A 27,685-nucleotide genomic window follows, 5' to 3' on the forward strand; every position below is an offset into this window, starting at 1 on the left:
AGCCAATTGACAGATGATGGAAGCAGTTAGCTTCCTCCCATAATTGGGGCTTACCAGGGTTGTAAAATCTAATATATATATATATATATATATATATATATATATATATATATATATATATATATATATATATAGATAGATAGATAGATAGATAGATAGATATAGATATATAGATATATATATAGATATATATATAGATATATATAGATATATATAGATATAGATATATATAGATATATATAGATATATGATTTTTACAACCCCTGGTTATATCACTAATCCTCTATCAAGTATACATAAATTCATTGTTATCCTTATCCATTTTAAAATAACGTTCTAAAGTATTCAATTCTATATATGTATGTATGTATGTAGTATGTATGTATGTATGTATGTATGTATGTATGTATATGATTTTTACAACCCCTGGTAAGCCCCAATTATGGGAGGAAGCTAACTGCTTCCATCATCTGTCAATTGGCTCGTCACAAGAGTCCATCACGACAGAAACCCAATATTTTTACTGTTGCCTTTGTTATATTTGTGTTTTTTTTTATTTGTGCTGATAAATAAATAAAGGGAGACTAGTATAGATCTATTTCAAGCTATTTAGCTCTCATCAGCTAGCCATACCCTTACTGGGATTTGAACCTGGGCTATATATATATATATATACACATATACATACATACATACATACATACATACATACATACATATACACATACATACATACATACATATATATACACATACATACATACATACATACATACATACATACATAGGTCTTTGGTTGTTCGGGTTTTCTCCCGCGTAAAATTGGAGGTGTCTTGGCGACGTTTCGACAAAGTCTCATTCGTCATCTTCAGGTTTCATGCTTCCAGGAATTCCATATTGCTCCTTTTGCTCCTCATTTTCTCCAACCACATGTGAATTTTAGTCCAGTATCTTTTGGCTTCAATACAAGTCCACCACATGTGGTAATATGAGCCTGGTGTCTGATGACATTTCCAGAACTTTTCTGATTTATTCTTGGAAAGACCCCAAAATCTCTCCAGGTTCCAGCATGCAAGAAGGGCCGGAAGGGCTCCTCCTGGGAGTCCGGCCTAATTCAGAAGGAGGCCGATCCCATCTTCTCTCCTCTCTCCTCATGCTGGGCGTCTCCCCTGCAAAGAGGAGGGAGAAAGTATCCAAGGGTTAGTTGGATCAAGACAGTCAGAGCCTGAGAGGTGCCAGAGGATCAGAGTTTGGGGGCAGGAAGATACCTCCCCCGAGCCCCCTCCCCCAAATTCCTCACCTTCCAGTGTTTGAGGTGAATAGGAGAGGGAAGAGGGATTCCAAAAGCATCTTTACCCTCACTTGGTCCTTGGACCCCAAAGGCCCCCTCCCTCTCACCCCATACGGCCCCCACTGAGACCACTCACCTGCAAGGGGTCTGCTAAACAGTCCGGTTGCTCCCTGGATTGGAGAGAAAGACCCAGAAGGAATAAATGTTTGGATCCAACAATATAATCCAACAGGGAGAGTTTCCCTTCTCCTCTGCAGAATCAACCAGTGCAAGGAAAGCGGATTTTGTGACACCCAGCCGGCTTTCATGCCTAAGTAGAACTCAGAGTCTCTCCTGGTGCCCTCAGCAGTAAGCCAAAGTGGATACAGTTATTATTATTCCACTAGAACCCAGACTCAGAGGGACCCCAGGGAGGATGAATTGGGGGGGGGCTTTTAAAAGTGGGGGCTCTCCCTCTTTTCATCCCCTCATCCCCCCAAAGTCCTTCCAAAGGGAGAGAATGGCTCATACAGCAGCTGCTCCCTCCAACTTACCCTGGTCTGAACTGCTGGATCCTTTGTTACTTGCTGGAAAAGAAAGAAAAAGGGGATGAGAGAGGATGTCTGTCTGTCTGTCTCTCTCTCTCTCTCCCTCCTTATAGGAAGCTCAGCTCTTTCTGACTCCAGCTGCCTCCCTCCCTTTCTCTCCCCCACACAATAAAAAATGCAGAAATAACATGGAGAGAGTTTGGATCAAACTGCTTTGGTTAAAAGGCATTGGAAAGAATTATTAAAATTTATTATTTCTATCATAAAAGCCAGAAGGCAGAGCTGGCCTAAAAAGATACAGATGGATTCAAAGTTTATTTTTGTAACCAGTTGTGAGCCTTTGGGACAGGAGACCAAGAGGAGATCCAGCTGGCATTCCCCAAAGCTCCTTTTCCCTCAAATGCCCCCTTTTCATCCCTAATTTTATGGAGCTTCTGTCTCTCATTTGGCCAAGCCTTTCCTCTCGGCCTTCTTGGGGAACAGAGCATGTCCTCAGTCAGAGGGACCTTCCACCACCTGTGTCTTCTCATCTTCTTAAAGGTTCCTTCTCCAGATGTTTCTCCTAGAGGACTCCACTTCTACTAGTAGCCTGGCTGTAATGAAAAGGGGCCCCAACTTCCTCAGCCTGGTTCTTAGCATGAAGAGGAAGACACATACATACACACACCCCTCTCAAATAATTGCGCCCCTGGTCCCTGCTCTAAGTTAGAGATTAGATGGAAAGAGGACAATTCACTCACTTGGTGCTGCTCTGTAGTCATCTTGACATTTTTCTGCAAGAATAAAAATCAGTGAAAGCTCAAAGAATCCACCAGAGATCATCCAAACTCTCCCTCTGTAGGAGGAAGAACTCCAGATGCTTCACTGTCACTTAGTCCCATCAACCAAGACAGAAAGATCTTCAAAATACAAATGCATCTCCTGATTTGCCCCAAGAGAAACCTGCTGCCTCCGAGATGGATGGAGGGGAATTGGGGGAAGCAGAAGGAGCAGCTGGGAGGGGAGGAAGGTTTCCATGGAAATCCTTCTCTGCTGCTCTTTGACCAAAGCCTTTGAAAGGGACAAAGGAACTGGGATGCCTCTTCCCAACTCAGAAGGAGACAGGACTGCCCGAATCTCAGACTCAGCTGAATAGAGATTGGAGTCCCAGCAAGAGGCAGAGATCTCAGATGCTCCCCAAGAGGGCTGGGAAAACAGGACAGAAGGAAGCCCAGAAGAAGCTCCCCAAAGGGAGAGACTTGGGGAGAAAACATTCCCATCTTTCTTCCGTCCCCCCTCCCCAAAAAAGATACTTACTGAAGAATACCCAGATCCCAGAAATCGTACACACCAGGACAAGAGCAACGCAGCCAATGATGAGCTCCAGGTTGGATTTTGAATTGGTTGGTTCTGAATTGGGACAAAGAGCAGATCATTGAAGGAGAACCCCAAACAATCTTCCAACCAGGGAAGAGACCTAAAGAAGTGAAAGCTGGAAATACCCCAAATTAAAAACTCCATGGGCTCATTTTGGGTCCTTCTCAAGGTAACATGAAGGCGCCTTGCTATCCGTTGTTAGAGGACGTGTCCTCAGGATGCTGCCTTCTTCTCACACCAGCCCAGCATGAAGGCAACTGAATTCCTCTTTGGCTTTTCCACTCAAAAACAGCCCTTTGCCACCTTCTGACTCATAGCAGCTTCCAAAAGAAAAACTTCTTCAACACAATAAAACAAACATTTGTTAAACAAAAACATTTTTTGTTCTTTTTATAGGCTGCCCCAATAAGCCATGACTCTGAGTGGAATTGGCAGCTCTGTATGCTTTTTACTTCAGTTTCAGTGTTTGTATTTTATTATTTGAAGTAAAATAAGGAATTTCATCAGGATCAGCCAAGTATTGGGATGGGATTCTGTCCTTTCCATCACCCCGAAGTCAGTTCTATGGTCTGGTCCCTGCAGCTTCTCCAGCCTCCAAACACTGGAAGGACCAATGGATGAAAGCTCAGCTATGCTCACATCTGGACACAGCTGGGCTCAGATTTCTCTCCTACCACCCTCCAGCCTGCCAGAGAGCCCAGCCCTCCCCTCCCTGCAGCCTCTCACCCTTCAGCTCCAAGTCCAGAGGCTCCTGCAGGCCGTCATGCTCCACGTGGCACCGATAGCGGCTCCTCTCTTTGGGGTCGATCCAGATGCTGAGCCAGTAGTGGTAGGTCCCATCCGCGTTGGGGCCACAGACCCATGGAAGGTCTCTTCCAGCCATTCTTCCCCATCCCTCCTCCAGGAGGCATCGATCTCCCTGGGGTAGAAGCCATCCACGCGGCAGATGTGAGTCTCCATCTCATCCTCACCTCCGTCCGGCTGCTCACTGTCACCTTTGGGGTCTCTGCAGAAACGGCACCCCAGAATTAACTCTGAGCCCCTCCAGAGCCTGGAAGGTGGGTGGGAAACTTGGAGGGGCAGGAAAATCTCCCACCACTTAGTTTTAACCCAAAGATTCACATTCCACACTTGCAGCCTCTCCAAGAGTTTTAGGAATTATCCAGATCTGGAAAAGGCTCAACCAGAATAACTCCTGATTTTGAGTCCTTCCCAGGGACTCAGCCTGAAAAACCTCCGGAAGCAAATTGAGGCTCCAAGGAAATTCCTCTCTGGCTGCTTGAACTCTGAGTGATCTTGGGCTGCTCCCTTCAGGGGAGGGAAAGTGGAGATGGTCTTTTAGGTCCCCTTTCAAGACACAACCACACAGAAGATTCTCCTACTTTTTGCCTCCTCTTCTCTCCTGAATCTGAGGCTGCTCCAGGCCTCTTTCCAAGGGATACAACCCAATTTGAAGAGGAAGAGAGATCAAAGGAATCTCACAGGATCAATTGGGAAAAGAGATTTTGTCTCTGAAAGTGGGGGGGGGCAGAGAGAGGTTGATGCCAATGGAGAGAGGGTCCTCCCCAGGCAGGAGGGGCTGTGGGCAATCATCAGTGTGGGGGGGGGATTCTCCCATTGATCCTATTCCATCCAGCTGATCCTGGAGGGATGAAGGACCCAGGGGGAGGGGTAGACCTAGGGGGAGGGGGGGTCTACATGCAAGAGGGGCTGGAAGAGGAGGAGGGGGATTCCCACAGAAACAGGCTAAAGACCAGGGACCAAAGGGGCTGAATGTGACAAGAGATCCAGCCATAAAGGAGGAAAGTCCACCTGGATCCAGATGCTACCTGTCTCAGCAGTCTCCTTCCCATAGGACAGGTACTTCTCCAGCCACTCAATGCAGATTTCCTCCAGGTAGGACTTCCAGTACTGATTTTGTGGTGAAAGAGCATCCCATTTCCTCTGGGTGATCTGGGCCTGGGGGTCGGGAGCCACCCAGGTGAGGGTCTCCTTGTCAAAGGTGATGAAGGTCCTCCCTTCGTAGCCAAACTGCACAAACCCTCTTTTGCTCTTGTCTTGCTGGAGTTCACAGCCATACATCAGCTGCCATGTGTGAAGGCCGGAAAGACAGACAGGAGGATGGTTTGGGAGTCCTGAAGATAGACAGAGACCCCCTCCCTGCAGTGACCTTGACACAGGCACTGACACCCCCCCCAATTTCCTCCAAGCATTCAAGGGAAAGAAGTCCCCATCAGTAATTGCCCTTTGCCTTCCCTCAACCACCATCCCTGCATTTCCCCCCCAGGATGGAGCCCCTGAATCTCCCCAGGAAAAGGGAATCTGGAAAAGCCAGCAGAGGATCCCAAGGGAGATTGAGAAAAGAAGGAGTTGCAAAGAAACGGAAGGAGGGAGACCCTTCCATCTTTCCTTCTGCCATTCATCCGCAGGGGAACTCTTGTGGGGGAGGAAGGGATCCCCAGAGAGGGAACAGTTGCCTGAACCTGCAGCTGCAAAGAGGGAATGAGAATCTTGTGCCTCAAGAGGTATCGCTTGATCTGGAAAATGCTTGCAGGGATCCCTATGACATAAATCATGCTCTGTGTTCACAAATAGCACCAAGTCACAAGGGCTGGTTCCCACTTTGGGCTAACCAAAACAAACCATGGTTTAACGTAATTTGGGAATGAAGCCTCGAAGGGCCCCAAAGGAATATTTCCTCAGCAACAGCAGCAAGTGGCCCAGTCTGATCTGGAGACCCAAAGGGTTATTGACCTTTGAAATAAAGCTTGAAGCTTACAGGCTCTGGAAGGCCCTGGAGAAGATATTTCAACTTCAAGTGAAAGATTCTTGGATTAAAAGAAAACCAAAAGGAAATCCTGAATGTTTCTACTCCTGTGTGGGCTTGAGAGGGAGGAAGGACGCCAGGAACCCTCGAATCTAAGGGAAAACCACCTGGAAGTAGAGTTGAACTAAACTGACCAGTCCTCTCCTTTCCTCTCCACACCCAGGAATGACAGGTGAGGGGATCCTTTCTCTGCATCTTCTGCTCAGCCAGAGAACTTCCCTTTGGAGGAAGAGGAAGATCCTTGGGAGAGCCAGTATGATCCTTCCCTCGAGAGGAGATTCCCTGATCTCCCCAAGGGAAAAATAGTTCAGGATTTCTGTCCAAGAAAATCTCCTGCCATTCACAGGAAAGCACTAAATATTTGGCTGCAGTTTTCAACTTCTGAGAACAAATTCTGTCATTTCAGAAGCATCAAAGCTAAGACAGAAACTGTCTTCTTTCCCTTAAAATGAAATGTGTTCTTATCTCAGGTTTGGCACAGAATTGAATTTGTGCAGCAAAAAGAAAGCACGGGATCACATTGAAAAGGCAAGTTTCGTTGTTGATGTTTAGTGTAAGAACACTATTAATGCATCTCTACAGGTCGCGATGAAACAATTCTGGCCCATCTCTGAGCCTGGATGTTCAGGGGGTTTCCTGACATCTGAAAAATAGTTCAAGGGATCCTCCAGGGTCAAAAGCTTAAGAAAGGAGGCTTTAGAGAGGCTAAAATATATTATGTTTATAACTGCTGTGAAGTTATAAACTTTCCTCTCTCTCTTTTCCTTATGTTATTCTATTAGTTTTTATTTTTGTTGAAAAGCTTTAGTAAAAATCACATAGAAAATTTAAAAAGCTGTCAGGGATCATTAAAACAATTGAAAACACAGGAGAGGCAAATGTCACCAGCCTCTACATGAATCAAGGCAGAGCAACCACATCTGGAGTATTGGGAGCAGTTGTGGTCCAAAGGCCTCCGAAAGGAGAGGAGGGAGCCGGGGAAGGTCCAGAGGAGGCGACCCAGGCGATGGGAGGGGGGAAGCAGCCTCCCTTGGAGGGAAGGTTGGGACCTTGGGGGCTCTTTAGCCTGGAAAGGAGGCTCCCCTCCCCTCCGGCCGCTCTCCTCCTCCACCAGGGGGAGCCCTCTGGGCCCAGCTCTAATTCCCTGGGAGGCCAGCAGGGGGCCTGGAGGGATCAGGGGCAGGACTGGCAGAGCTCTGGGGTCTGCCTGGAGGGGGGAGGGGGGAGGAGAGGAGAGGGGGGCTGCACCTCCTTGGGAGGGAAGGAGGGGAAATGGGGGATGTTTGTGGAGAAGGTTTTCCTCAGCCAAAAGGACCTTTAGCTACACAGACATTTCCTTCCATCCCTTTTCCTAAATGAGGTTCCTTGGAGGTGAATCTTCTCCCCCCAAAGGTGGCAGAAGAAGGGGGGCTATGCTGAAGAAATAGCCCCCCCCATCCAGGGCAGCCCCTCCAAGAGGGCAGGGCAGGAGTTCAGCCTGAGGGACCAAGGAGGGGAAGCCAGGAAGGCTCTGAGGGACTCAGGAAGGGCCCCAAATGGAGGCTTCTTCCTCTCCTCTCTTTCCCCCTCAAGACCATCGGGAGGATCCTGGACCTCTGATCCCCCCCTCCAAGAGCCCCCACCCCATTTGGCCTCCCGGCCTCTCCTTCCAACTGGAGGATGAGGAGAAGCTCCTGGTGTTTGGGCCCCCCTCATTGTCCCCAAAAAGGGGAGAAGGAAAGGATCTAGTCTCCCCAGGTGGTCTGCACCAGATCCCTCATTTCTCTGGGGTGGAAAGAGAGAGAAGAGAGAATCTGCTTCCCCCAGGATCTCCTTAGGATCACCTGCCCTTTTTTCAGGGGGGAGAGGCCTGTGATTCCCTTTCCCCCACAGCAGGAGATCCACCCAGGACCCTCCAACTGTCATGGGGGGAGGGGAGATTTCGGTCTCTTTTGACCTCAGTTTATATCAACATCCGGAAAGAGAGATGGAGAAATTGAAACACGTTTCCATTAACTGCAATTGGCAGAAATCGTCAGCAATGGAGACAAGGACAATCTTATATTGATTAAAGAAAATAAACATATAAAAAGGCTTTTCAAAAGGTGTGGAAGGAGCTTTCCCTTTGAAGGGACCCCCCCTTTCTTCCCCCTCTGGTTCCTGGGAGGGGATTATGGGGCCGGAGGAGCCACCCGACCCATCACTCACCTTCGCTCTGATTGTAGCGTCTCCTCAGCTTCTCCAGGTTTCCTCTGATCATCTCCTCAGAGTCACGTGATATCTGTGTCTCTCTGTCCCAGTACTGGGGATCCTCCTTCCCCAACTTCTCCATCCAGGAGACTCGAGGCTGCTTCCTCCGGCTGTGGCTGTCGTAGTGAACGAAGAGCTGATCATCCACGTACCCAACAGCGACAAAGTGGGGCTGCTGTCCCTGACTGGGGTCCCAGATGGTGGTGTAGAAATACTTCAGGGAGTGGGAGGAGGCGCCTGGAAGGGAGCCAGAAGATATGAGTTAGGGGGCTTCAGTCAAGGACCCGGATCCCATGGAGGCTCCCATCTGAGGCTCTGCAGAGAAAGAAGGAAGAGGAGGAAGAAGAAAGCTGGGGAAGGAGGAGGAAGGGGGGAAAGGAAGGGGGAGATGGGGGGACAGGAGGCAGGAGGGGAAATGAGGGGGCGACTGAGAGGGAAAGAAGCTTCTTGGGGGCCTGAAGGGTTGGAGGGCAGGGAAGGTGGGGGGTGAGAGAGAAGGGGAAGGTCGGGTCCCCCAAACTTCACCTGCCCCAATTGTGTCCTCCCCACTTCCAGCAAAGCCTCCCTCAAACCCCCTTCTGGATTGCTCAGTCTCTGCCCCAAGGAGGCTGCAGTGGCCCCACAGGTAAAAGGTTCGAGATTCATTTTATTTATATGCCGCCCTATTCCCAGCGGGACTCAGGGCGGCGCACAAACCCAAAGGAGGGGAAGGGAAACACAAAAACTACAACAAAAAGTACAGGGCATTTAAAACAACCAACAGCCACACGATTCGAGAGGGGAAGGGAACTCATCGACCCCAGGCCTGCCGACACAGCCAGGTTTTAACGGCTTTTCGGAAGCCCTGGAGAGAGGTGAAGGTCCGAATCTCTGCGGGGAGCTCGTTCCAAAGGGCCGGAGCCGCCACAGAGAAGGCCCTCCCCCGGATAGTGGCCAGATGAAATTGGCTAGTAGACGGAACCCGGAGGAGGCCTAATCTGTGTGATCTAATGGGTCTTTGGGAAGTAATTGGCAGCAGGCGGTCTCTCAAATACACAAGTCCAATACCATGAAGAGCTTTATAAGTGACGGCTAGCACCTTGAAGCGTATCCGGAGACCAATCGGTAACCAGTGCAGCTCGCGGAGGATAGGTGTAACGTGGGTGTACCGAGGTGCACCCACAATCGCTCGCGCGGCTGCATTCTGGATGAGCTGAAGAGGGGATTCCACCCCCAGAAGCTCAAAAGCAGCAGGAAACCCCACCTGGTCACCCCAACTTTCCATTTATATCACTGGGGGCCAAAGTGGCTGGTGAAAAGCTGCAGATGTTATAAAATGGGGGGGGGAATCTGGGTGAGACCAGAGGCCAATGTGAACCCTCACCCTAACCTCAATATGGGGAGGCAAAGAGGGCAGAGAAGGGAGCAGCAATGAAGTCACGTAGCCTCCCAAATCTTCCTCCTGTCCCTCTCCCACCGCCCTGAAAAATCCCCCCCCCTCCCAGAGTTCAGCCATCTGAGCAGGAATCGGCCTTGAACCCAGGACTCTGAGGGGCTCCCCCCTTCCACAGGGAATCTCACTGAGATCTACTGAGGCTTGACTTTCGGAGACCAAACCTCCACTGTAGGGGGAGGAACCGACCAGGTGGTTCCGCCCCAGGCGACTTATGGACCCCATGAGGTTCCAGACGGAGCTTGGGGTTATTCCTGATACCCTCGCCACAGTCCGGTGGAGACTCTGGTTGCTGCTTGGAACTCAGCGGCGACGGAGTCTCTTGACCGGATTGCGCCACTACGGCCACTCCGAGGCAGTGGATCCAGGAGGCCTCCTTGGTTTACCGAGGAACTCCGGGAGAGGAAGCGCCAGAAGAGACGCCTAGAGCACCTATGGAGGTCCAACAAATCCGAATCGAGCCGAGCACTTCTAACATCGTGCATCAAGGAATACATCAGGGCAATTAGGACGGCAAAAAGAGCTTATATTGCCACCTTGATCGCCTCCGCTGAGTCGTGCCCAGCAGCCCTGTTTAGGATAACCCGTTCCCTCCTAAATAGGAGGGTTACGGAGGACCCCCTGCAGGGTAAGGCTGAGGACTACGTCCAGTTCTTAGCGGACAAAGTTGCTTGGTTTCGGTCGGAGTTGGACTCCGATTCTGCAGATCCAGCCGAGGCACAAGGGGATAATCTGGTAGACCACCCCTGGGTTGAGTTTCAGGATGTTGCCCCTGGGGACGTGGACAAGGCCATGAGAGCTGTGAGTGCCTCCACATGTGTACTGGACCCGTGCCCCTCCTGGCTGGTTGCTAACAGCAGGGAGGTGACACGGGGCTGGATCCAGGCGGTTGTTACTGCCTCCCTTTGGGAGGGGGTCTTTCCCCCGCACTTAAATCGGCGGTGGTGAGACCCCTCCTGAAGAAACCATCTTTGGATCCAGCCGTTCTTAACAATTATCGTCCAGTCTCCAACCTCCCCTTTGTGGGAAGGTTGTTGAGAAGGTGGTGGCCTTTCAGCTCCAGCGGTCCTTGGAGGAAGCTAGCTATCTTGACCCATTCCAGTCTGGCTTCAGGCCTGGCTACAGCACAGAAACCGCTTTGGTCGCATTGACCGATGACCTCTGGAGAGCCAGGGATGGAGGCTATGCCTCCATCCTGGTTCTCCTTGACCTCTCAGCGGCTTTCGATACCATCGACCATGGTATCCTTCTGCGACGACTGCGGGAGGTGGGGGTGGGAGGCACTGTTTTGCGGTGGTTCTCCTCTTACCTCTCGGACAGGTCGCAGTCGGTGTTAGTTGGAGGGCAGAGATCGACTCCTAGGCCCTAACATATGGGGTGCGCAGGGTTCGGTCCTGTCCCCCCTACTTTTCAACATCTACATGAAACCGCTGGGCGAGATCATTCGGCGGCACGGGATAAAATACCACCAGTATGCGGACGATACCCAGTTGTATCTGTCCGCCCCGTGCCAACTCAATGAAGCGGTGGAAGTGATGAACCAGGGACTTGAAGCTGTTAGTGACTGGATGAGGGCTAACAAACTCGTGCTCAACCCAGATAAGACCGAGTGGCTGTTGTGTTTCCCTCCCACCAATTTGACTAGTATTCCATCTCTCAGGCTGGGGGGTCAAACACTACGCCCCTCAGACAGGGTCCGCAACTTGGGAGTCCTCCTGGACCCACAGCTGACTTTCGAACATCACTTGTCAGCTGTGACCAGGGGGGCATTTGCCCAGGTTCGCCTGGTCCACCAGTTGCGCCCCTACCTGAACCGGGAGGCTCTCACAACAGTCACTCGTGCCCTTGTGACCTCTAGGCTAGAATACTGCAATGTGCTCTACATGGGGCTGCCCTTGAAGAGTATTCGGCGACTTCAGCTAGTCAGAATGCGGCCGCGCGAGCGATTGTGGGTGCACCTCGTTTCACCCACATAACACCTATCCTCCGCGAGCTGCACTGCCTACCTGTCGATCTCCGGGTGCGCTTCAAGGTGCTACTTGCCACCCATAAGCTCTCCATGGTAGTGGATCTGGATACTTGAGAGACCGCCTACTGCCAATTACCTCCACACGACCTATTAGATCTCACCGGTTAGCCTCCTCCGAGTTCCATCTGCCGGTCAATGTCGACTGGCAACTACGCGGAGGAGAGCCTTCTCGGTGGCAGCTCCGACCCTGTGGAACGATCTCCCCGTGGAAATTCGTACCCTCACCACCCTCCAGACCTTCCGCACAGCCCTCAGAACCTGGCTATCCCGTCAGGCCTGGGGTTAAGACTACAACCCGCCTGAATAGTATGAATGTTGTGTTTTAATTATGTATTTGTCTTATATGTTAAAGTTGTCTCCCCCCCCCTTCTTAAAGTTGTAAGCCGCCCTGAGTCCCCCCAGGGAAAAGGGCGGCATATAAATAAACTTTAAATTCTAAAATTCTAAATTATCCCAAGATTTCTTCATCTCAGCAACCCAGTTAGGGCCCCGGAACCATCATTCCCGGAGGCTTTTCCCTCTGAATCTCCCCCCTTCACTTTCCCCAGAAGCTGCTCTGACCCTCGTCCTCCTCTGGGGCTCATCCTGCACTTTGTCAGCCCAAAGAAAGGCAGAAATGCCCCTCAGCCTCCTCGGGAGGGGATGGGGATCCTGCTCTCCAACCTTCACAGGATCAGAGACTCCCAACGTAAAGGCCTAAATCAGAGTTTCTCAGCCATTTGGACTTCAATTCCCAGAATTCCCCTCATTCCCAAAAATCCATGGGCCTCTCCACCCTGCCCCCACCCCACTGTCCCCACTGAGGCTACTTGAGTTCCTGCTGAGACAACCATGTGGGGTGGGGGGTTCAGCTGGGAAGAGACTCTAAGGCTGCCACTGAACAGAAAACACAATTTCTAACCAGGTTACAAGAATAAAAAGAAAATAAAAGGAATAAAATGCAGCTGGGAAATCTGTTAACTAGAAAATCCCCAAGGCCCCTTTTTGGTCACCATTCTGAAGTGAAACCATTTTCAAAATTCTATGCATAATACTTTGAAATATATTGTGCATAGAAAGAATAGTTTGAAATGTTTTACTTCAATTTATTCTGTGTGGATTCTTTTTTAAATTGTCTTAGACTATTTAAAAAAAGATTCTATCTAAAATACAAAATACCAGCTGCAGTTACTCACTTAAGAACTGTGGCAAGAAAGGTGGTATAATGGGCTTAGTGACCAAAGTTACAATGGCATTGAAAAAAGTGACTGATGACCATTTTTCACATTTAGCGACCATTTTCACACTTAGCGACCGTTTGCAGCATCCTCATGGTCATGTGATCAAAATTTGAATGTTTGGCAACAGTTACAATTTATATTTGTAAATTGTAGGTATGTTGAAATAAAAAATATTACATACTATTTTTGCATTGTATGAAAATTTTTGTTGCTCCGTATAAAATTTTTAATCAAGCCCCCCTCCCCCCCCGGGATCAAAGGTGTCCCTCTTTACCAATCTGAAAATCTGGTCACCTTAACTATGGGAGGTGGGGGTGGGGGGTTCAGCTGGGAAGAGACTCTAAGGCTGCCCCTGAACAGAAAAACAACTACTTCTAACCAGGTTACAAGAATAAAAGAAGATAAAATGAATAAAATGCAGCTGGAAATCTGTTAAACTGGAAACTCCCCAAGGCCCCTTTTTGGTCTCCATTCTGAAAGCTCTTCAGATGAGAATTCTTTCACCAAAGATTTGAAAGATCATTTTCAGGATCCTTCATGGGACTTATTTGGGCAGAACCTGGGTCTCCATGGAAAAGGGCAGGACCTCCAAAGCCCCGAGAAATAAACACAGGGAGTCCTCGGCTATGACCATTTTTGAGCCCAGATCTTTTGTTGCTAAGTGAGACATTTGTTAAGTGAGTTTTGCTCCATTTTACAAATTTTCTTGCCATAGTTGTTAAATGAATCCTTGCAGTTGTTAAATTAATAACCTGGTTGTTACGTGAATCTTGCTTCTCCATTAACTTTGTTTGTCAGAACATTGCAAAAGGGGGTCATGTGATATGGGGAGACTGCAACCGTCATAAGTATGAATCAGTTGCCAAGCATTCAAATCTCAGTCATGTGACAATGAGGATGCTAAAATGGTCATAAGTCTGAAAAAATTGTCATTCTGTCACTATTTTCACTGACATTCAACTTTGAACAGTCACTAAATGAACTGTTTTAAGTAGAGGACTGCCTGTAGTCCCACTGCCCATTCCCTCCAGTATGGCCTCCCAGTCCTTCCCAGTCCAAGGCAAAGGCCTGGGCCTCCCCTTCCTGCTTCTCCCCACAATCCTGGAGGCTTCTCAGAGCTTTTGGGGAAAGGGAGCCCCAGATCCACTTCCTGCTCTGGGGAGATTTCAGGATCCAAAGGGATCAGAGCTTTTCTCCAACAGAAGGAGGGGGGATCGGACTCTCCGTGATCCAGAACCCTGTTTCTTTCCCTTGTGGGGCTGAGCAGTGAGGAGCCTGAAGTCTGCCTGAGAGGAGAAACGTCCTGAATGGAACTCGGGTTGACGTCCTCACAGTCAAGAAACCCCTTCATGTCAGTTTGGGCCTGTCTGTCTCCAAGCAAGCCCTTCATTTCATGCTCCCCATCCAGAGGTTCTTCTCTTCTTCTGCCTCCAACCAGCCTCTTTAATCCTTAAGATCCGGACAGATTTTCTTTCTGTCTTTTGAAAGCTGCTCCATTCATAGGGTAGTTTCTCAGAGCAAACAGCCAGGAACCCCCCAAGGCCCCTTCCTGATTCCTAGGAATAATAGGTACAATTTAAATATTTTGGATTCTGCAAACTGACCCATGCTGAGAGCTCCTGAAATGGAAGGAGGAGGATTTTTGGGTAGAACATCCCTGCCTGTCCTAGAGAAAAGCTCTGGGGATTTTGGGGTTTAGGACGGAGGAGAAAGTGAACATAATAAAGGCGGATCTTTAGAAACCTTATTCAAAGGAGCCTTTCTCTCTTCTTCTGCTGCATCCACAGGGCAGCCTTATCTCAAAGGTTCAGTGTCGGCGTTGGCCAAAACACCGAACCGATTCCAGAAACAATCCGGGTTCCTCCAGCACCAGAAGCCACCAAGAGCCACCCGGCCCCCCTCAAAAGCTCGGGAGATCTCATAAGGCGATGGGGGGAGCGAAGGGAGCAGCAATGATGCCATTTGGTCCACCTGGATCTTCCTCCTGCCCCCCACCCCGCTGGGAAATTCCCCCTCCCGTCCCAGAGCTCAGTCATCCAAACAGGAATTGGCTTTGAACCCAGAGCTCAGTGGGGCTCCCCCTCATACCTTGAGCCAAGGTGGCCCAGTGGTTAGAATGCAGCATTGCAGGCTAATTCCGTCCTCAGAGTTCGATTCTGACTGGCTCAAAATCGATTCAGGCTTCCGTCCTTCCAAGGTCAGTAAAATGAGGACCCAGATTGTTGGGGACAAGATGCTCACTCTGCAAACCACTTAGAGAGGGCTGTAAAAGCACTGTGAAGCGGTATACAGGTCGTCCTCTTTTTACAACAGTTCATTTAGTGACTATTTGAAGTTACAAGGGCACTGGAAAAAGTAATTTATGACAATTTTTCACACTTACAACCATTGTAGCATTCCCCCATTGTCACATGATCAAAATTCAGACACTTGACAAATGGTTCATATTTATGACGGTTGCAGTCATGTGTGGCCATGTTTTGCAACCTTCTGATGAGCAAAAAACAATGGGGAAGCCAGATTCACTTACAAACCTTGTTACTAATTTAATGACTGCAGTGAAATGGTCATAAAATGGGTCTGGTGAAAACTCTGATGGGGCGCAGGAGTTCATGGCTTCCATGGACAGCCATGGGGCTTGACCCAAGTAATTCGAGGCCCAACCCATTCAGCGGGACACATGCTTGACCTTGTATTCTCTCGGAGCAGTGGATTTGTGATCTTGGTCAGAGGGGGAGCGACATCATACCCCGGTCGTGGTCAGACCACTGCCTACTGAGGCTCGACTTCCGGAGGCCAAACCCCCACTGTAGGGAGGAGGAACCGACCAGGTGGTTCCGCCCCAGGCGCCTTATGGAGCCGTCAAGGTTCCAGACAGAGCTTGGGGTTATTCCTGACACTCTCGCCCACAGTCCGGTGGAGACTCTGGCTGCTGCGTGGCACTCGGCAGCGTCGGAGGCCCTCGACCGGATTGCGCCACTGCGGCTCCTCCGAGGCAGCGGATCCCGGAGACCCCCTTGGTTTACCGAGGAACTCCGGGAGATGAAGCGCCGGAGGAGATGCCTAGAGCACCGTTGGAGGTCCGATAAGTCCGAATCGAACCGAGCAATGGTAAACACCTGCACCAGGGAATACACCAGGGCACTTAGGGCAGCAAAAAGATCCCACATAGCCACCCTGGTTGCATCCGCTGAGTCCCGTCCAGCCGCCCTGTTTAGGATAACCCGCTCCCTATTGAACAAAAGGGAGGCGGGGGAACCCTTGCAGGGCAGAGCTGAAGAGTATGCCCAATTCTTAGCGGACAAAATTGCTCGGTTTCGGTCGGACTTGGACTCCACCCCCGCAGTTCCAGCCGAGGCACAGGGGGACCAAGTAGAACAGCTTCTGGGTTGAGTTTCAGGACGTTACCCCCGGGGATGTGGACAAGGCCATGAGAGCTGTAAGTACCTCCACCTGTGTTCTGGATCCGTGTCCCTCATGGCTGGTTACGAACTGCAGTGAGGTGACACGAGGCTGGATCCAGGCGGTTGTAACCGCCTCCCTTCGGGAGGGGAACTTCCCCGCCGCACTGAAAGCGGTGGTGGTGAGACCCCTCCTGAAGAAACCATCCTTGGATCCAGCTGTTCTAATGCTATCGCCCAGTCTCCAACCTTCCCTTCTGGGGAAGGTTGTTGAGAAGGTGGTGGCCTTCCAGCTCCAACGGTCCTTGGAGGAAGCAAACTACCTAGACCCCTTCCAGTCAGGCTTCAGACCCGGTTACAGCACAGAAACCGCTTTGGTCGCATTGATTGATGATCTCGGAGAGCCAGAGATGAAGGACATTCCTCCATCCTGGTCCTCCTTGACCTCTCAGCGGCTTTCGATACCATCGACCATGGTATCCTTCTGCGACGACTGCGGGAGGTGGGAGTGGGAGGCACCGTACTACGGTGGTTCTCCTCCTACCTCTCGGACAGGTCGCAGTCGGTGTTAGGGGGGGGGCAGAGATCGTCCCCTAGGCCCCTAAATTATGGGGTGCCTCAGGGTTCGGTCTTATCCCCCTACTATTCAACATCTACATGAAACCGCTGGGAGAGATCATCCGCAGGCACGGGATTAGATACCATCAATATGCGGACGATACTCAATTGTATCTGTCCGCCCCGTGCCAACTCAATGAAGCGGTAGACGTGATGAGCCGGGGGCCTTGAGGCCGTTATGGACTGGATGAGGGTTAACAAGCTTGTGCTCAACCCAGAAAAGACCGAGTGGCTGTTGTGTTTTCCTCCCAAAGATTTGACTAATATTCCACCACTCAGGCTGGGGGGTCAAATTTACACCCCTCAGAGAGGGTTCGCAACTTGGGAGTCCTCCTGGATCCACAGCTGTCATTTGACCACCACCTAACGGCTGTGACCAGGGGGGCATTCGCCCAGGTTCGCCTGGTGCGCCAGTTGCGACCCTACCTGAATCGGGAGGCTCTCACAACAGTCACTCGGGCCCTGTGATCTCTAGGCTGGAATACTGCAATGTGCTCTACATGGGGCTGCCCTTGAAGAGCATCCGGCGACTTCAGCTAGTGCAGAACGCAGCCGCGCGAGTGATTGCGGGTGCACCTCGATTCACCCGCATAACACCTATCCTCCGCGAGCTGCGCTGGCTGCCTGTCGATCTCCGGATGCGCTTCAAGGTGCTATTAATCACCCATAAAGCCCTACATGGCAGTGGATCTGGATACTTGAGAGACCGCCTTCTGCCAATTACATCCCTGCGACCAATAAGATCTCATAGATTAGGCCTCCTCCGTATCCCATCGGCCAGCCAGTGTCGGCTGGCAACTACAAGGAGGAGGGCCTTCTCAGCAGTAGCCCCGACCCTTTGGAACGAGCTCCCCGTGGAGATTCGTACCCTCTCCACCGTACAAGCCTTCCGCATAGCCTTGAAGAACTGGCTCGCCGTCAGGCCTGGGGATAAGGATAGTTACCCCTCCCGAATGATGAATGTATGTTGCCTACTATTTTATTATGTTTCTATCTTGATGTCTGTATTCCCCCTTCCCGGTTTTATGTGAGCCGCCCTGAGTCCCCTCAGGGAAAAGGGCGGCCTACAAATACTAATAAAACTCTAAACTCTAAACTCTAAACTCAAATTCACATAATAAATGTCTCCCTTAGCAACATAAATTCTGGGTCAATTGTGACTTCAACTCCCAGAATTCCCCTCATCCCAGAATCCCATGGGGCCTCCCCTCCCTGCCCCCACCCCCTGCCCCCACTGAGGCTTCTTGGGGGTTCCTGCTGAGACCAATCATGTTGGGGCGGCTCAGCTGGGATTGTCTCCCTAAATTCAGTCTCTGTGAGGAGGGTCCTGTCGCCTTTAAACCCTCTGGGGAATCCAAGATAAACATACAAAATGATTTCAGTTTCTGACATGCAAAGTCCTGATCGAGGAACATCAAAGGTTTTTAGCGGGGGAGGGGGGGGAGAAAACCCGGAAGGAGGAATCTTTAGGAAGATGATTTAAGAAGCGCTTCTCTCCAGACTCTCATCCTGCTGCATTCACAGGACAATCTGAGCCCGGATCTCTCCACTGCAGCAGCCTCTGCGAAGACACGGAACCGATCCAGAAACAAGTCGGGTCCTCCCAGCACAGAAGCCCCCAAAAGCCACGAATCCCAGCTAAAGGCAGGGAAGATGGCCCACGTGGAGGGGTTGGGCGAAGGGAGCCAGGAAGTTTGTGAACTGACCTGATCACCTGCAAAACGCTGCTTTCCGACAATCTCCGTTTTGGGGGAGGGAAAGAACTGAGCTTGGGGGCGCCCAGATAGACTTGACTGAGATCAGGAGGGGCCACCCTTGTCCTGCTCCCAGAGGGGCTCTCCTGGGGAAAGTGGGGGCGGGGAGAGGCAGGCAGAGTCCCATCCAGGCTTTGGGACCTAATCTCAAAAGAAAAAGGGGCTGAAAAAGGCCCCAAAGGGACTCACCAATGCAGCTCTCATGGAGGGAGACCCCCAGCAGCACCAGGAGCCAGAGGGACGCAGAGCTCACGGCCATCTTAGCCGCGATCCTCAACCAGCCTCCCCCGCTCTCGAAGTTGCAGGCAAATGGAGACTCACTCCGGGCGATCAACAATGCAACAATCCAGAAGAAGCCGGCGATTGGCCAAGCTCAACCAATTTGAAAAAAAAGTACCCTCCTGTTGTCGTTATTGTTGCTAGGCGGACATCCAGGCGCAACCGGCCAGAGAGGAGGGAAAGGAAAAGCGAAAGTTCCACCAGGAAATCCCCTTCCATGCATTCCGCCTCTTGGGGGGAGGGGTGGAAGTGGGGGGATGGAAAAGCGGGAGCCTTTTCTGGGCCTGGGTGGAGGGGAGACCCCGCACAGCCCCTCGCAGTAGGGGATCAGGTGGAGATGCCAAAAAGACAGTGAAGTCTTGGGCTGCATCAAGAGAGGGAGAACATGAAGAGAAGTCCGAGAAATGATCATTCGGTTTATCCTGCAGAAGTGAGGCCACCCTTGGAGTGTTGGCTCCACTTCTGGTCTCAGGATTCAAAGAGAGGCTGAGACCCTGGAAAGAGGCAGAGAGGAGCAACAAAGACGCTAAAGGAAGGTTGAAGGGTATGGAGGACCATGGAGGAGAGCTCGGTATGCCAGGCCCACAGAAGAGGAAGAAATGCGGGAGGGGGGGTTGTGTGTGTCAGGATAACTGACTTCCAGCACTTGAGGGTTTGTCCGGAGAAGAAGGGATTCAGCTCTTCTCCAAAGCCCCAGGCAGCAGGACACAGAAGCAATTGGTGGAAGCTTGACAATGATAGGCTAGGAAGGTTTTGCTCTCTTCTCTTAAGTACAACAAATGTAATTTTGTGCCCAAAGGACAAATGTAATTGAGCAGATGTGAACACTAATCCTATGAAAGAATTCACATAGTTTGCTTATAAATATAAACTTCCTGTGTGAATATCTTGTTGCAGAAAATGACAGGCTTTAGACTTCTCAGGATACAGGAAAAGTTTATTTGGCAGCCAGGTTCAGAAAGTTAGCCCATGGCTAGCAATGCACATTCTGAACCACCTTCATTATCGAAGCACGGTTTCTTATACATTCTCAAAGCATTGCAATACGGAAATACTTAACACATTTCTTATTGGTTGCCTTTAGGAGAAAGCCTTATAAGGAGATGTGGTCTTACTTGTCCTTTTGTCATAGGTACTGAGTAGATGTCTCGAAGGAACGTTGGCTGACTCTTGTGGTCTTGTGAGCTATTGAACTCTGCGGTTAGGCACTTGCTTCCTGTTCTTTTGCAAGCTGCAGCTCTGCCTATGTGGCTTTTTAATATAGAAGTAAAGGGGCTCTCAGAGGCTGTCCAGCCTGACCCAGTAGGTTTCACACTTAATGTCCAAATCTCACTTTACGTCCTACTTTAATCTGAGCCGTATTTTACACAACATGCTAGATTTGGACCTCTGCTCTGACTTGCACAAGACCCCAAAGGGGGAGACTCTCTGGATCAATACAAGCATTCACGGCATGTATCCGTCCCAGGGGTAGTTTGAGGACCCCTGATTTAATGCTATATAAAAATTGCAAATAATTTTTCTGTGGACCACCAAAATTTTCTCACAGACCGCCTGTCGTCCACGGACTACCAGTTGGACTGTCTACTAGGAGAGGGTCTCCAAACTCAGCAGCTTTCAGAGTGGTGGACTTCAACTCCCAGAAGTCCTGCTGGCTGAGGAATTCTGGGGGTTGAAGTCCCTAAGTCTTAAAGTTGCTCTCTGCAGGACTGTCCTGGGGTTTTCCCACATTCTTTAAGTGCCTCTCTGCGCCTCCCCCAACCCCCCAATCTCCATGCTTAGAGGTTTAAAGAGCCCTAAAGAACAGAAAACAGGCACAATTTTCTCTACCTGGAAGCAGGAACAATAAAATCTAGAAAGATTCTTTCCTCAGTTGATTTATTTCCCAGGAATGGATGGGGGAGGGGGGCATCCTCATCTCCTGTGCTTCATGCCCTGTCTGGTACCACCATTCCTCTTTTCCCATGACTTACATATCAGCACAATTTCATGACCGTTGGTGCCACAGCGACCTCAGAGCCTGAAGCCACAAAGAGAGGCTCCTGAAGAACAAAAAACGGATGAGAGACAGCAGAGGTGTTCATCTCCAGAGCTTCTGATAAAAGCTGCCTTGAACAAGATCCTGGAAGTGGGCTACAGTGGGAGGGGCAACAAATTGAGGAGTGTGCTTCTTTCAAGAATTGGGAACCCTTGTTTTAAGTATATTTTATTCAATTTTCACATTCCATTTGCAATCATTTATATACAGGGTATTACTATAAAAAAAGAAAAAAAAAAGAAAAAGGGAATAAAACGAACAAATAAAAGGGAGAAACACACTCATCATTCACAACCCCACCTAACCCTTTCATCCTCCCATACACCCCATCTACCCCCTCCAACTTCCTTTCTCCCTCTAACACTCCCCTCCTACTTCCCTTTCCCCTCAACCTTCCTTCTCCCCTTACTCCCCGGACACCCTCCTTACATTCCCCTTACTCCTTCCTTACTCCTCCATCTTCTTTCCCTCTACCTCCCTCCTTGGTGTATGCCTTTATTCGAGTGTTGTTTGATCTGATAAAAGTAAAATGAACCAAGGAAAAAAAGAAATAAAAAAGGGAAAAAGAAAAAAAAAAAAAAACCCCGTATATAAACATTCTTGTTCTTATTAAGACTATGTTAACACCCCCCCACCCCACCCCCCACAAATCCCCATCCCTAATCCTCCCGACTTCCCAGGGCCCACACCTGGCACTACCTTCTGTCTAAAATATCTTGTATACATATGGATTAAAAAATAAAAGTAATATATCAAAAGAAAAAAAAACAGAGAAAAGAAAAAAAAAAAAGAGAAAAGAAAGAAAAGAGAAAAAAGAAAAAAAAGAAAGAAAAGAAACCACTCTTTGTGTTGATCTCAGCCCCCTATCTTTATCTATACTTAAATAGTATAAATCATTCTATCTATATTTTATTCTCGTCTCTTACTTCTTTGCTATTTACCCCAACCTTCTGTAGATTCTCCCGTTCCTCTTCCTAAACCTCATGATCCCTTCCAATAAAATGTAAGCAGCGTGGTTCATGCCATATATTCAAATATAACTTTACAGACAAGTAATCAAACTTTCCCTTCTGGTAAAATTTAAACAGCGTAAGTGATCTTTCTTTACCCCCTTTTCAAACAGTAATTCAAAATCCCCTTCTTAGTAAAATTAAACAGCGTAGATCAAATATTACTTTACACAGGAATCAATTTCTATCTTAAGATAATTCCAACTGACTTCCTCTTCTAATAGGATTTAAATAACGTAGTTCATTCCACATGCATTTTACCCTCATCCCTCACTTGTCTGATATTTACCACTATCAAATTTATACTAGCATTTGTTTAAAATATAACTCAGAGGGATTTCAACCAACTTTCCCTTCAAATGAAAGTTAAGTAGCATGGATCATTCCACATATTCAAATAATACTTTCAGCAAGAGTCAGTTAACCTTCTATTTTAAAGTAATCCCTTCTAACAAAGTTTAAGCAACATAAATCATTCCGCATTCTTTTTACACTTATCTTAAGATAATCCCAACCGGCTTTCTGTTCTAATAAACTTTAAACAACGTAAATTTTACCCTCATCCCTTGCTTGTCTGATGTTTACCACAAATAACGTAGTTCATTCCACATGCATTTTACCCTCATCCCTTACCACTATCAAATTTGTACTAGCATTTGTTTAAAATGTAATTCAGAGCGATTTCAACCAACTTTCCCTTCAAATAAAAGTTAAATAGCATGGATCATTCCACATATTCAAATAATACTTTCAGCAAAAGTCATTAATAAGCTTTAAACAACGTGAATTTTACCCTCATCCCTTGCTTGTCTGATGTTTACCACTATCAAATTTATGCTAACGTTAATTTAAAATCTAGCTCAAAGTAGTTTCACCCAGCTTTCCCTTCTGATAAAAATTAGTCCGCTTTTTCTACCGGAGAGAGGTCTCAAACCCCCATTCAGTCCTCAACTTTAGCAAGCATTTTGAAATGTCTAGATTCTCGATCTCCGTTTTTCTGCTTCTCCGAGGGAGGAGGGCTACCCCCTCCATCTTGCAGCCACATGGCCTGCCGTTTGCCTTCTCCTTCCGCTTGTCTCTCCTCTCTTCCAAGCGAGTCAGGAAGTCCCGCCTTCAGAATCCTACAATAGAAATCTTGAGCCTCCGAAACAGAGTTAAGACGAAATCTTTGATTCTCAAATGTAACCGTGATACCGGCAGGGGCCTCCCATCTGTATCGAATCTGTTGACTCCTAAGCTCCTTAGTTAAAAAGGCGTAATCCCTTCTTGCTTTCAGCATCTGAAAAGGAATATCTTTGAAAACAATCAGGTCCTGGCCGTCAACTCGGAAACTGTTATTATGAAGCTTTTGCACAATCGCATTTCTAGATTCTTTTGTAGAGAAATGTATAATTATGTCCCTCGGGAGCTGTCGCTGTGCCGCTATCAATGAGTTCTGGCGATAGATTTTCCGAATTTGCCAGTCAAAGTTAAGTCCCGGGCTTCCCAGCGCATGGCTGAAGGCTTCAGCAAAGGTCTGTTTCAAATTCTCTTGCTCCTTTTCACGGAATCCTCTGACTCTTATCGCAGATGCCTTCCTATTAAAATTTATCATCATAAGCTGTTTTTCGTTATCTCTAATTTCTTGTTGTAAAATTTGAATATTGGTAGTCAAATTAGAATTAGCCTTCTCCAGACTTTCCAATTTGTTCTCCATTTCAGCAGAGTAATCTGTCAGGGCAGACACGGCTGCAAACGTATTCGCCTTCATTTGATTAACTTTAGATTTTAAATCATCATATAATTCCAATACAAATTCCCTAATTTCTTTCTTAAAAGCATTAAGCATTTTAAAGAGATATTCCTGTGTTAAAAGTTCTCCAGCAGAGGGCATAGGAGACAAAGGCTGTGTTTCCAATAAAGATTCTTTAAATTCTTTAGACACATTTGTAGCAAGACGCTTCTTTGACTTGGGTGCCATAATAAATAAACAAGTAAGCAGAGCTTCGCTCCCCTCTATTTCAAAGAAGAAGAGTTTATTTTGTTAAGGAGCAGTCTGCAGGAAGATAAAACCGGCTAAGTACATCAATCATCCACGGAGAGAAATCGCCATTTTGAGGTCTATTTAGACAAAGAAGTCTCTAAGACGAATGGTGCTGGTATTTACGATAGTAATAAAAGCATAAATCTCACAGGGGTGGGACCCGCCCGTATCAATTCTAGCTTGAAAAAACTTTGTTTTGTCCTGGGGGGGGCTAGCCTGTCTGGGGCTGCCAAAAAAAAAAAGGCAGCTGAGAAGAAATGGCTGGAGATAAACGCTCCGCTTCGGCTGGATCTAATCTCTTTCCACAGCCAAAAAAGAAAAAGGCTGTGGCTTACGAATAGACCCTAGCCTACGGAGCTATCCTCCCTGCCCCTTTCTTAGCCAAAAAGGGGTGCTATCTATGATCTTATTTAGATATACAGACCAGATCTCTGAGGAGCTCGGTAGCCCTCCTCGGCAACAGGCCACGCCCCAAGAATTGGGAACCCTTGAGGGGGTCTATTGAGGGGCCCTATGGACCATCTTGTAGGAGATGGAAAGGCTGGGCTGGAAGGGGGGGTTAAACATGTCATCAGTTTGTCCCAAAGGGGCTTTTCCAAAAGGCAACTGGACTTCCTTGGGGTTTTCCCCCCTTGAAAACGTTTCACTTCTCATCCAAGAAACTTCTTCAGCTTCTGGCAAGAAATGAACACGGAGGAAGACAAGACTCCAGATGGGAGAAGAGAGTGATTTGAAAGAAAGGCTGTTCCTGCCTTTTCTCTCATTCGCTCTGTCGGGAAAACTATTCCGCAGAGGATGGCAGCCCTTTCGATGCTCTCCAAGAGGGCTCTTCCAAGCAGCGAAAGTGAAGGAAATCAATGAATTATGACACCCCCTGTTCACCTCCAGAGGGCGCCCTCGTCTGCCTTGATTAGAAGCACCCGCCCACAAAAGATTGAGACTCCGCCCCTCTCTGAAAGCGCTAACCACCCAAAGACTGTTCCCCGTCCTCCCTTCTTCTGCTTTCCCACTAAACCCCAGGGGAGGTCTTGGGGGGAGGGGGCTCAGTCATATCCTGGAGCAAGCGATCCCTCCCCGGGAGTGGGGAAGAACTGCAAGACTGGCCTCTATTCAGCAGGGAATTGTCAACTTCGCTTATCTCTTCTGGAGAAGAGGAACCCATCAATCAGAACAGAGCTGGAAGGGACCTTGGAGGTCTTCTAGTCCAGAATTCCTCAACATTTCTGGGTTGGGGGCCAGGAATGGGGGGGTGCAGTGAGGGGAGGGGAGATGATTTTGTGGGAGGGACAAGTGCATGTGTGCGTGCGTTGATGTCGGTGATGTTACTGGCGACGCTCACGCGAGTGGGACCATAAGCTCCCTCAACGAGCTCGCACGAGTGGGGCTGTGTGTCCCTGCGGAAGTGTATGCACTCACCGGCCAGTCAGGCGGCCCAGTGGCCATTAGCCCTTGGCCCGGTAGTGGGCCACCGCCTGAAGGCTGGAAACCCCAGTTCTAGTCCAACTCGAGCAGGAGATCCTGTGCCATTTCAGACACGTGGCTGCCCAGTCTCTTCTTAAAGGCTCCAGTGATGAAGCGCCCACGACGTCTGAAGGCAACTTCTGTTCCCTGGTTAACTGTTCTCACTGTTAGGAAGTTTCTCCTTCATTCCAGGTTGCTTCTCTCTTTGATTAGTTTCCATCCATTGTTTCTTGTCCTCCGTTCAGAGGCTTTGGAAGATACAAGCTGACCCCCCCTTCTTTGTGGCAGTATCCTGCTGTCTTGTCCCTCCTGGTCCTCCTTTTCTCTAGGCCATCATGAAGGAGGCGTTTCCCCGTTCTGGTTTTGGGTCTTTCTCCCTGCCTCCAGCTCTTTCCCCAGAAGTAACGTCTTCCTTCCTCCGCGTTACGCTGAGCCTCGTTTAAAGGCTGCGGTTTTGAGCTCAGGCAAGATGGGAACGAAGGAGGGGTTTTGCACAGAGCTTCTTCAGCTCTGACAGGATTGTGGGGAATGGGAGGATTTATATTCCTTGCGGACAGCTGGGCATTTGCATCCCCCACTTCCTCCCTCCTCACCGTTGCAGCCATTGCTGGTCCAACACTATTTTCCTCCCCTGGGATGGGGGCTCCTCATCCATCCAACTCCCAGCCGCCCCCTTTCTGGTCTTTGCCCACTTCCCTCTTGTTTCCTCCTTCGCAGGGCTGGTCGGTCCTCCGGTACTCAGGAGGGCAGTTGTCTCCTCTGCTCCCCCCTCCCTCTAACTGAAATGCCTTGCTTAGCTTCTGCTCTTCACAACTTCTGCCTTCCTCTCTGTTGCCAGGAGCCTGAGCTCCCCTACTGCGCCCCAACACTGGGGAGTTTGAGAGGCAGTTGTGGGAGCTCCTGCAAAATGCCCTTGGCCCAGATTTGGCTGCTACGCCCGCTGCCCCTCTGTCGTGGAGTGAGAGTCTCAGCTCCAATCTCGTGATTTCTCAAGATAGATGACTGCAGGGCGCTCTCCCTTGGGCTCCCCTGGAAGACCAGGCTGGCTTGTGGGAAGGGAAAGTGGAGGCAGAGGCCCAGAAGTGGCGCTTTCCCAAACCCTCTGGCATAGCACGCACGCACACACACAACACACAAACAACATCCACACCCCAAAGATGTAGTTCCTGCTCTCAGAAGGGCTGAACATAAACACCTGCTGCTTCCTAGTTCCCATCCTTCCTTGCGCCTTTTATTACCGGGCGAAAAAACTGTTATTACAGTGCAGCGCAGTTTCAACCCCAAACCGCAATCTGTGGGCTGGGGGAAAATTTCCGCTGAGGTCGGAGGGGGCGGGATAGGTGTCGAAGGGGCGGGGCGAGGTGAAGACCGGGCGCTATCATTGGCGGAGCGAAGATACCATCCGTTGCAGGTGCAAATGCTCGTTTTCCCCCTGCGACGCTTTGCTCCAGGAGCGCCGCCTTCGTGTCCTTCGTGCTGGGAACTGCGGTGGTTGTGGGGGGGTGAGGGGGGGGCGGGGGTGAGAAGAACGAGGGGAAAAGGGCGCGAGTCCCTCGCGAGTCTTGCTGGGGTCCTTGGCGGAAAGGGAGCGGGGTCCGAGCCTGTCGCTGCCCAAACACGCGGCGACCCCCTTCAGATCTTCCCCCAAAGCTCTATGGGGCGAAGATGGAATCGATCGGTAGCCTCGCAAGCAAAATTAGCGAGGAAGGCATCGCGGTGGCTGCATTCACACAACCGGGGTAACCAGGACGTTTGAGCACTACCGTTGCCCGGTTGTGGGCAACGTCTCCCTAGGAACCCTGCCTCCCTTCCTCCTTGTTGGCCCCCCGGAAGACAACAAGGGGGCAGCGCTCTTTTCTCTCTTCTTCACGACCCGAACCTCCAAGAACATCCCCACTGACACTGACAGGGAAGCCACTAGTGTATAAAAACCAGAGCAAACCCTGCTTCCTTCTAGGACTGATGATATTACGTAGTTTGGTAATGAAATGTCTGCAAGAAAACTACCATTTCAGCATCAAGGACCCCAGTCAGGAGGAGTTTCTCCCCGGAGGAGTCTTCTGTGGCTGGGGGGGGGGGAGATCCCAGGTAGACCCAGTTCAGCAAAGACATTAATGATGTCACCCCAACCCCTGGAGAAGTAGACTTTAGCTCAGATAATAGCCCTCAAATGCTTTTTAATCTTTTCAG

General features: G+C 49.4%; 1 pseudogene; it reads right to left on the reverse strand.

The window, feature by feature from the left end:
• Positions 1-797: 797 nt before the first annotated feature.
• LOC116502580 lies at positions 798-18,966 on the reverse strand (annotated as a pseudogene).
• Between the last annotated feature and the right edge of the window lie 8,719 nt (positions 18,967-27,685).

The sequence above is a fragment of the Thamnophis elegans genome, chromosome 2 (genome assembly GCF_009769535.1).
Source record: "Thamnophis elegans isolate rThaEle1 chromosome 2, rThaEle1.pri, whole genome shotgun sequence".
In the NCBI taxonomy this organism is placed as follows: Eukaryota; Metazoa; Chordata; class Lepidosauria; order Squamata; family Colubridae; genus Thamnophis; species Thamnophis elegans.